The sequence below is a fragment of the Nicotiana attenuata genome, unplaced genomic scaffold, assembly GCF_001879085.1.
Source record: "Nicotiana attenuata strain UT unplaced genomic scaffold, NIATTr2, whole genome shotgun sequence".
Classification (NCBI taxonomy): Eukaryota; Viridiplantae; Streptophyta; class Magnoliopsida; order Solanales; family Solanaceae; genus Nicotiana; species Nicotiana attenuata.
Genome location: NW_017670259.1, coordinates 802,790 through 813,985, shown reverse-complemented (window position 1 = coordinate 813,985; position 11,196 = coordinate 802,790). Strand labels below are relative to the sequence as shown.

General features: G+C 37.9%; 1 long non-coding RNA gene across 1 annotated transcript; it reads right to left on the bottom strand.

The window, feature by feature from the left end:
• Nucleotides 1–279: 279 nt before the first annotated feature.
• On the bottom strand, nucleotides 280–1,308 carry LOC109236824. The gene is made up of 3 exons (XR_002069556.1): nucleotides 1,022–1,308; nucleotides 555–604; nucleotides 280–463 (listed from the first exon to the last, which is right to left on the bottom strand). It is a non-coding gene; the product is annotated as an uncharacterized LOC109236824 (long non-coding RNA).
• Nucleotides 1,309–11,196: the final 9,888 nt, after the last annotated feature.

Genomic DNA, 11,196 nt, shown 5'->3' with positions numbered 1-11,196 from the left:
TTAGCGACTAGCATTCTCCTCCCTAATAGACAATAATTATATTATGGAAAATATATTTTTTTTCGGTCGTTAACCATTTTTAGCGACCAACCTTTTACTGGTCGTAGATTATCTTTCAGAGACGAGCAGCACTGGTCCCTATTTTAAATAATTGTAGTAACTTTAATGTCGACCGTATTTCTGGTCTCTTATTACGACAAGCAGTCCTTAAGATTGATGTCAGAAAAAAGTTATTTTTATAAATAAATGTCAAATTGATTTATAAAAAGTTATTAATTAGAGTGTTAACATCGCATGATGTTATATAGTTTCAATATTTGCTCAACACCTTAACAAAAAAACTTAGATAACATCCTGAGCGAGACTATGATATCGTGTTTTACATAACATCCCTAGCAAAATAATAATGAGCTTGTGTTTCTTCTAAACTTTTATCTTGACTTGTAGCTTCAATCTTCAAAACCTGTAAGTAAAAATTTTGAAAAGACGATAATTAATAACTATTGGTAAAATAATATATGTAAATTTACACTAGCTATGGTTAAATTGCTTACCCTAAAAGCAGTCTAAATTCATCAGGTGTTATCCAGCAACATCAACAAGGCTACAAGAATATAAGAAAATCAATTAGAAAAGTTTTGGAACGGTAAATCAAACTTCGGTTCGAGAAAAGAAGAGGAAAAGGTTTATTTTGTTATTTTGCATAAGTCACACATGGAACTTTAACTAAGAGTAAACAGAACAATTGTCCTCTAAAGCTATAAAAGGATATCTTCTGTAAAAGGAAAATCAGTATACACATAATTGGTATGTTTCAAGTGATAAATCAAGACTCAAATTGGAATTAAAGCATAAAACGTCCGGTTTTTCTAACCGTTCAACTTAACAAATATCAAAGAGAGATGAGTAAATATAGATATATGCTTGTCTTCTTGACTAAACAATCATCTTTCCTGATTTTAAGAAAAATTTCTTCTTATTACTGCACTACTTGAAGAAAGTAGTTCTGGTTACGGTATACCAGCAGACGACATGATGTGAATGTAACGTGAAGGACATCCAAGCAGCATATATTCAACAAACAAGCAGAAAATAGGCGAGCTTTGTAGCGCCTTAACCAAATTATATCCTCATATTTTCGGAGCCAAAGTTTGTTGCCCATGTTTTCTAAGGTGTAAGCATGTATTCTCCTCTTTTTTGGGATAATGACATGTAATCTCATATTTTTACTCTTCATTTTCTTCGATGATTCATTAAAACCTCTTTTTCTGCAATCTCAACCTCAAAATTTGCAAAGTGTTTACAAATGGAGCTTCTTGGTCCTTAGAGAGGTTCTTGGTCCTTTGCGGTATTCCTTCTGTGATGTCAGCTATTGAATCGGTATTCCTTTTTTATGTCCAAAGTTTTTATTATTATTAAAAATTGAAAGGATCAGTGTTATTTACAGAGGTCAGATTGCTCCAACTAAGCAAAGATATCTACAGCTACATGTACCATAGATCTGCAGCTACTGTAAAGCAAAGGAAGGGGTGACTAATTGATTCTGTTTTTTTTTGTGCCTTTGAACAGGTAAACAAGTATTTCATTGAACAAGAGAAAGACCAAGCAAAGGTCAATGTTTAAGCTGCATATTCCTTTTGCAAAGGTCACTGTTTAAGGTCCATGGCTGCATATTCCTTTTGCAAAGGTCACTGTTTAAGCTAAATTATAATAATGCACTGTTCAAACTAAATTAATTGCACTGTTCAGTTATGCACAGTTCAAAATGCTGATTATAATTTGATTAAAAACATTCAATAATGGAAGCATGTTGCAATTGTACCTCAATAGCTGCCCACATGTGATTCAACTTTTCTTGTTTAATATCATCCACGATGATACTCCCAGCGGACACATATTGCAATCACGAACTATTCTGCCCAAGTGCCTCGAAAACAGTTTGTTNAGACAACAAATTTAGTTCTACAAATTAATAACACATGGATTCGAAATGCCATACCTGTTTCAACTGTTTGGGAGTTTTTCATAGCTTGATCAGTAGATGGAGGCAATAAAATATTGGTTTGCATATGCTCTTTCTTAAGAACCAAGGAGTTTTTATCCATTGTTCGCATTTCTTGATTAGGAGACATGGTAAAATTCGATCTTGTGCTTTTAGAAGGAGTTTGTATACGTTGATTAGCATAAACTACATTCTTATCGAAAGACCCCACCTCATTTTCAGAATCCCTAAAGAGGACCACAAAGATCTAGGCACTTGCTCTCGCTCCTTCCTTATAGCACCTGGACCATCCAACAAAATGATCATCTAAAAACAAGATTAAAAGCCAAATAAAAGAGCCTTAAATAGAAGAGAAAGTTGGAGTATATCTAAGAGATCAAGAGAGTCTGGTGCTCTGTAGTGTGAGAATTTTACTTCGTACTCCGTAGAGATACTAGTCCAACTTAATAGATAAGAACACATAGAAAGTCTGGTGTTCTTCTCCATTTCACAGAAGTTTCAGCAGATCAGAAATTTAACACATTTAACATTTACTTCAGAGTATGATTGAAAATATCACTAAATGTGCACGTCTATTTATGAAAAATGGGGCATTTATTAAGAGATCGAGACTAATCTAATCGTGAAAGCACCGCAAGAACTCGTTACTAACTATCTAGTCCTAAGAAGTCCAACAACAATCCTATACATAATCATAAATTCTAACTGATAACAAACTTGGATAAACGTACTTATCTTGTATATTCGCTCCATTCTCTTAATAGATGATTTCCATCAATAAAATACCTTACTTTACCTATCAAAAAAAGTACCTATCTTGAATACAGCAACTAGCTTTCATTTACTATCAGAGGGCACATTTCCAGCAAAAGTTAGCAATAATAGTGGTTTGTCAATAACACAAGCACATTATCAAAACTTGGCAACAATATAAGCTAAAGTGATAATTCCAATGAAGTAACATAGGTATAGAGGCTAGGAACTCTGGTGATCCAAAGTGTTTTGGATGGAGGCAGATCATACCATTCAATTTCAATTATGAGTTGGTCCCTAAATCACATGGTGATAGCCATCTTCAGCAGGACAAACACAAGATAGATAATAGGGATCACATACAAATACAAGAAAAGACAAAAATGCCCAGGAAATATGGAATAAGGAACTGGGCAGCTCATACAGGTAGCCAGGCAATGAGGACAGCAGAACTTCAATGTTCAAATGGTGCTGCAGATCATCATATCCAAATTCTACGGAAGGAGGATATGGTGATTGAGATTTTTTCTAACTTTGTGCTTTGTTTTGCAGGAAAGTTTATTGTATCTATGTCCTATTATTTAGTACAAATTCTAAGGGTGGTATTAGTATGTTATTCTCAATCCCTTGAAGGAGTATTGATAGTAGGCATAAGCATGGAAGCATGGAGAGGTGTATCCAAAATCCTCGACATGGGACGTTGGGAATCAAAGAGACAGTGGGCGTACTTTATCACATCCAAACATTTTCCCAAAGCAAAGGTTATTCAAAGCGACTTCTGGAAATTACATGAACAAATAACCAAACAAGCCATACGCACACAACTGATGGCCAGCTACTGTTTGAAATTCGTAGGCTACTGGGACTTTGGGCAATTACCTACACAACTCAGTAATGTGTTATAGCAAGATAGGTCAACAATATCGCCATTTGAGAGGATCAGAATACACGAAGTGATCCACATAATGCAGATGTTTGCACATATTAGCAAGTATGGGAGAAGTGGCACTGCTGTATCTATAACTTACACATTGAATTGCCTTCAACTGGTGGTATTAGTACAATGTACTCAATCCAGTGAAGGGAATTTGTGGGTAAGCATAGACATAGCAACAGAGACAGGACAAGACAGATATGGTACACTGTACCGCACAACAAAATTGGCTCAAAATCAAGCTATGAGCATGCATACACAGGTAAGTTTTTGGTTTGGAAGGGCAGTAGCTCATCTTTAGCAACAATACATAATGGCAATTATGTTAAGAGCTCAAGAGAACACACAAGTACTGGACATGACTATGGACATGGACGGTGCTAGAATGTAAAAGGCGGAACTGGAGTGTAAGCAACGACGAATATGTGAGGGCTACAAATGTAAAAGGCTAGTTTTTATTCAGTTATTAGATTTTATGTCTAGTTTAATTTTTGATCAATGTGTAATATTAATTTTGGGCATTATATGCTCAAAGTTAATAATAGGGGCAATGTATTTATCAAGTATTACAGTCTTACACTATGTAAGACAACACGCTACTGTTTTATTTATTTTGGTTAATTATTAATAAAAACTAGCCCTAGGCCCTGCCTAGTATTCAACTGAATAAAGACAAGTTGGAAATGAATTGTTTTCTCATTTTTAATTTCAGATTTGAAAAAACTTACCTGTTTCAACTTTTTGAGTGTATTGCTTAACTTGATCAGTAGATGGAGGCAATGAAATATCAATTTGCATATAGTCTTTCTCAAGAACGATGTGTTTTTTATGTTTCATTCCTTGACTAGCAGACATGGTAGAGTTTCTAAGCCCTTCTTCTCGTCCCTTCCCTATAGAACCTAGCAAAAAGAAATCAGATTACTAACATATAAGCATTTAAATTCACTTGTGCAAATTAAAAATATTTGATTTAAAAAATCTTACTTGTTTCAATTGTTTGGATGTATTGCTTAACTAGATCATTAGATTGAGGAAATAAACTCTTAGCTGGCATATTCTCTTTCTCAACTAAAGATCTAAGTCCTCGTCCTCGTCCTTGTCCCTTTCTTATAGCACCTGGCTTGACGAATGAATATTTGGCTGCAATATTCATAGTTGATCCCAACTCGTTTTCAATCTTTGATGGTTTCATATTGAACCTGCAAGAGACAAAAGTAAAAAATAATTAAGAGAAAATGTGTGACAATATAATATTAAAAGAAATCATGTCATCAGAATATTTAACCATGAATATACTAATTCATAAAGAGATACTTCACCTCATCATTTCTTTTTCGTTTCTTTTGTGAAGGATTTTCTAAGTCTACAATATCATTATCCATTTTTTTCACAATCTCATAGGAATCACGAGGTTGAGTCATCCTTTTTCATCAAATCATATTCAGAAAGATCATTTAACAAAAAAAACTGTCAACGCAAGGCCCTCGATGTTAACACCATGATGCACCAAAACTACAACGAGTTAACACCAATGTTGTCAATGATACAATTGCAGCAAAATATGACTTCTTCAGGAAATGACTAAAGTACAACAGCTCAAGGACACGACACTAGCAACATCCTTCATATCTACATCGAGTGTATAACGAGTCAGCATAATGTGATTGTAATTAACGAGCTTAATAAAAGCCTTAACTAGTGATTTCTTCGCTTGTTTTTTGGCTGAATCTTTTCGAATCACTTTGTTTGGGGTATTTGCTTATACCTGTAACTAAACAATGGCCCTATGGTCTGCCCCTTGTTCCTTCATACAATGCACGAAAATTATATCCCAACACTTAAAACATAAAATTAAATCTGCCATTCATGAAATAATTTGCTTTTTCAAAATTGATATTCACTTTGCATGAAACATAGTATTCAGACACACAATACACTACAAACTTTAATACACTTAAAAGAAATCAAATTATCGAAACAGGAATCCCAATCCATAATCTTTTCATTGACTATACAAATAAAAAAACCAGAAATTGTAAAACCTTTTACAAATTTAATGTTAGAGAAGAAGAAGAAGAAGTCGAATAAAGCAAATCAAAACAGCGAATTCCAACTTAGAGAAGAAAAAGAACAACTCAGAAGAGGAGGCAAACTAGGGATTCGCAAACGAGCGAGGTTGAAAACTGGCAGACCTACGATCCACAAACCAACAGATTCGCAGCCTTTGCTTTGAGAAAACACTGATTTTGAGTAGTGAATAGAGAGCTAGCAGGCGTGAGTTATGCGTGGATGTTTAGAGACTAGGGCAGAGCTTGGGAAAACAGAGAGCTTGTTCTAATTTTTGGAATTTTTTAATATTATATTTGGCGGCACTCCTCCCGCTCATGGCCCCTCAATTATTATTTGGGACCAGTTGTTAATTTTGTTTGGGACCAGATTTAGTACCTTCGCAGTAGAATACAAAATTAAGGACCACAATATAATCTCGTCCCAATAAATATACTTTTAGAGACGAGATTATTAACTCGTCCCTGAATGTTGGTCGCAGATAAGGCTTTTTCTTGTAGTGCCGATTGATCCCTCGGGATCCCAGTCATCTTCTACTTCAATCATGTGGATACCTCCACCCTTATGGTCTGGCAGAGGATTGTTGCGGACATTTGGAGTGGGTTCCTTTGCCACAATGATCTTGTTATCAATCAAAGACTGTATTTTGTCTTTCAAAGACCGGCATTCATCGATGGTATGCCCTTTCATGCCGGAGTGGTATGCACAGGACTTGTTTAGGTTAATCCAGTGAGAAGGATTCTCAGGGGTTGCAGCAGGGATGGGGGTGACATAACCAGCACCTTTGAGCCTCTCATACAACTGGTCGATGGGTTCGGCGATGGCGGTATATTGTTTTGGAGGTCTGCGATCAAAATTTGGTCGAGGTCTAGGGAAGCTTTGGCATGCAGGGGGTGATTGATAATGGGATGGTTGAGCATTATAGGTTTGGTAGACATGAGCGGGTTGGGAGTATTTGGGTGAAGTACGCTGATATGTAGGATGTGGAGATGATTGATAAGTTGGTGGCGGAGCTTGGTATGAGGGTGAGGGTGCTTGGTAATTTGGGGTTGACTGGTATGTGAGTGAAGGTGTCGGGTAATCTTGGTATTTAAGGGGAGACTTGGTCCTTTGTGCAACCATCACGGCCCCTACGTCCCTTTTCTTGGACACACCACCGGACTGTAAAGCCTTATTCGTAGCTTGAAAGGCTTCAAAATTTGTAACCATACCACTTTTAATACGCTCTTCAATTCTTTCACCTAATTTGATAATGTCCGAGAACTTGTGGTTCTCAATCATCATCAACTGTTCATAGTACTGCGGGTCCTGAGCTCGGACAAAGAACTTGTTCATTTGCTCCTCTTCTATGGCGAGTCTGACCTTAATATCTTCGGACCTCCAGGGAGTAGCATACTCACGAAATGTCTCCATGGACTTCTTCTTCAAATTCTGGATATAGAACACGTCTGGTGCGTTCTCTGTATTAAACCTGAACCTGTCCGTAAAGTCAGATGCCATGCCTACCCAGCTTGACCACTTCTTGGGATCTTTGCTGATGTACCAAGATAGTGCATCTCCTTTCAAACTCCTCATGAACAGCTCAAGGACCAAGCGATCCCTTTCCTTCATACTTCATATAAATAAATCTAAAACCCCAGAGTATATTTTTCCACAGATCGATTGAAAAAAGACAGTTCGATCGAATATTTATTTTTAGATTCTTTTATCTTTTAGAAAAAGAGATAATCTACTATTTTTCCTTTTAGATTTTCCTTTTAGAAAATCAAAAATTCAATAAAAATAAATAAGAGACTATGCGGATCCTTTCATCCTTCCCTACTCCAACCAGCTTGTCGCAATATGTCCTCAGATGGACCCTTGGGTCACCCGTACCATCAAACATTTCGAACTTAGGAGGTTTGTACCCCTCAGGCAGTTCGACATCAGGCTGTATGCAAAGGTCCTCATAGTTCAGCCCCTCGATTCCTTTGCTTCCCTCAACGCCCTGAATCTGGCTGGTCAGTTTCTTATGTTCCTCGGCCAAGTTCCTGATAAGCAGATCCTTTTCATCAGACTCGGGTGTGCATGATATAGGTTGGGTGAAGTGTGGCATGGTCTCCGCGTAGATAGAATTGTTATGGTGGCCTGGTGTATGGGTGTGGAAATGGTCGTTTGTGGAGTTCTGAGATTCTGGGATGAGTAGTGGAGTGTTGTTTGGGGTATGGCAGGTGTTACATTGGTTCTTTGGTGGAGCAGCGTGATGATGAGGCGCGGGATTATTCTGCTATTTTGGGATATTTTGAGGAGGTGTAGGGTTTTGAGCGTTGGGGAAGTTGATCTCTAGGGTGTTGAGGGAAATGACAGACTTGCCAGATTTCGAACCTGATCGAGCTCTTCCTGGAATTTCAACAGTTTCTGTTCAAGCTGTGTCATATTCTCATTAGGAACCGAATACCCTGGCCATCAGTGGCCTCTACCCGTTTAGCTGTGTTCTCCTTCCTGATGTTGTTTAAATCTTCCATTTTGCCTTTGTTCTTGCCTTTAATGGGACTAAGAGGATGAGTGGGTGGAGGGCCCCTGGATCTTGTGATATAAGATGATGATGCCAGAGTGCACGAACTAACCTTTGGGGAGGGGAATAATAAAAAGAAAGAAAACAAAAGGTAATCAAGTCAGTGAGGATTATAAAAAGTATTGCAGTATTTAAACACATAGTGCGGGAATGTAAGCGTGTCCTAATTTGGGAACCTCTTTGTGCCCGAGGTAGGCCTAGCGACAAATTGACTTGGAGAACTTTTAATGCTAAATGCCTCATTTTATTGATAAAAAATAGGTGAATCCCAAAACAACACTAAATAAGCAAGAAATAAAAGTCACTAATGGACATTGGCCTTATTACATTCATAAAGCGAAAAAGTAAATTCCTATCTATTTGGTCCTAGAAGGACCTTCCCCAGATTCGGCATCCTTGGCTCAGTCAAACAGCTTCCCCAATTTGCGAAGTCCTAGCAACAGGCATGCTCTGGCTAGATGTCCACCTTTTGTCCCTTCATCCTTTTGACAGTCTTCAACCCTTTTGAGAAATTTTCCCTCTAGTTCTACTATGCCTCACTCCAAGTATCCTAGCCTTTTGTTGGCACTGCTTTCTATTCCTCAATCAGCTTCTTGTTGGACTCTTGTATCTCGTGGTGTTCGTTCTCGCATTCACGGATCCTTTTGCGCAACTGGTTGTATTTGACTTGCGCCTCGGCTTTTTCATCTATAATCCTGTGGCCTTGAACGAACCTTGGCTGGCCCAGACCATCCCAATTATCTTCCAACCAACCAGAATAGAAAGGGGTACAACCGACATGATATCTGTCTGGCTTGATAGTTTATTTCCCCTTTACGATCTTGCAGTGCCACATGTGCTGGGCTTGGCACTTGCAGGGACTGTCATTATTTTGGAAGTCCGCTCGAAGATGGCTCGTCTTGTCGACCCTGGGTATGACTTGCTTCCTACCTGCTTGCCTCATAACTCGAAGATGGACGTAAGGGTATGTTCCTCTTAGACAAATCAGTATCAGGAAAGGTTCATCTTTGGATCGGGCGATGAACTCCTCTGTTGGAAACCACTCGAACATCCATTGAACCTGTTCTTCAGTCAGATTATCAAAGAGCTCAACCCATCCTTTGGCATTCTCAGGCTAAGCGAACATGTCGGGGATGTAATTCATTCGCTTTGGATGGTGGAAAGCGATGTGATCATCCCAAGCCCTTCGCTGAATTTTTGGTCAGTATTCGCCCTTTTGGAGATGTTCCATGAGCCAAAGCTGAAGTAGTAGATTGCAGCCTTCGAAGTGTCTCACTCCTCGTTGACACTTCTCTAAGGCTCGGTATATGTCTGCGATGATCATGGGTACAATGCTGAATGTCTGCCCACCAATCCCTTCCATTAGGGTCTTGGTTACCATAGTCAGCCTAGTATGGATTCTCCCTTTCTTCATTGGAAACACGATCAGACCCAGGAAGCAAAACATGAAGATGAAAACCCTACGATGGATATGTCCCAAGGACGTGATGGCAAACTCGTCATGGTAGGTACGGTATGATTTGTTGTGACCGCACCTTTCATACAGGTAGTCAAAAGGGATGTACGATTCCTTTAGGCATACCAATTCTGTGTTCTTCTTCAAACCCATCATTTTTAAGAAACCCTTGCTTGTGCGGTTCTCAGGCATTAGCAAACCCGGGGTTTCCCACACTAGACCGGCCAGTCCTCTTATCTCCTCTAGCAATGGTGTCATTTCTATGTCCCCAAAGCAGAACACGGTCCTTTCACAATCCCAAAATAAGGTAGCAGCTTCTATTATCTTGTTGTTAGGCTGGATCTAGTGGTGTTCACGGTTTGACGAAAAACCGATCCAAACCGAAAACTGAACCAAACCGATTAAGTAAACCGATAATTTTTTTGATTTGGATTGGTTTTGGTTTTAAGTTTTAAAAACCGATAATATTTGGTTTGGTTTTGCTTCTATTTTAAAAACCCGAAAAATAAACCGAACCAAACCGATTAATTATATATAAAATTTAATAATTATTTATATACAATATAATATCTTTTTGTTAATAATTTTAATTGTTATTTTGAATTTTGGTTTATCCTGTTATATCTTATAAGATTGCCTAAGCCCAAAACAATAGGATTCGACCAACTTTCTTGCACATACTTTTGCCTAAAAGAAGAGTTAAAAAAAATCACCACAAGAGTAAAGAAAGCACATTCAAATTGCAAGACAACAATGGCTAAAGCTTGAGAAAGCAAACTTTTAGTTTGTTTTTTGTTCATTCTTTTCATATAAACATGTAAATAAACTTTCAGTTCTCAAAGAAATATATAAAAAGCATAAATTTGGCCAATTATTTTCAGATTGTTCTCTAGCGTTGTTTTAATATTATCGACTTATCATTAGCTTACTAAGAACCGAAAAACCGAACCAAACCGAACCAAACCAACAACAATCAAACCGATGGTTTGTATTTAATTTGGTTTGGTTTTGGTTTTAAAATTTTAAAAATCGATTAAATTGGTTTGGTTTTGGTTTTAATCAAAAACCGACCAAACCAAACCGTGAACACCCCTAGCTGGATCTCCAGGAGGGATGGTAGATTACCCAAATATTTTCTCACGAGGGTTTTGTCACTAGAATGCAAATCTTCCCACCAACTCAGCAATCTTGGGTGGATATTGGTGACCATGCCGAATCTAGGGACTTCGTGCCTCATATTTCTGCAAGGCAAACAAGGTTAGACCCTAACCCCCACTAGACTCGACTATTTAACATCAACAATTAGCATGAAGCATTTAGTTCTCCAAATAAATGCACAAAACGTGATTTTGTCCGTTTGGGTTTAGGGAAACCCATTGGACTTTTGGACAAGGCTATCTTAAAGGATCATTATGTGGACAACATAACTG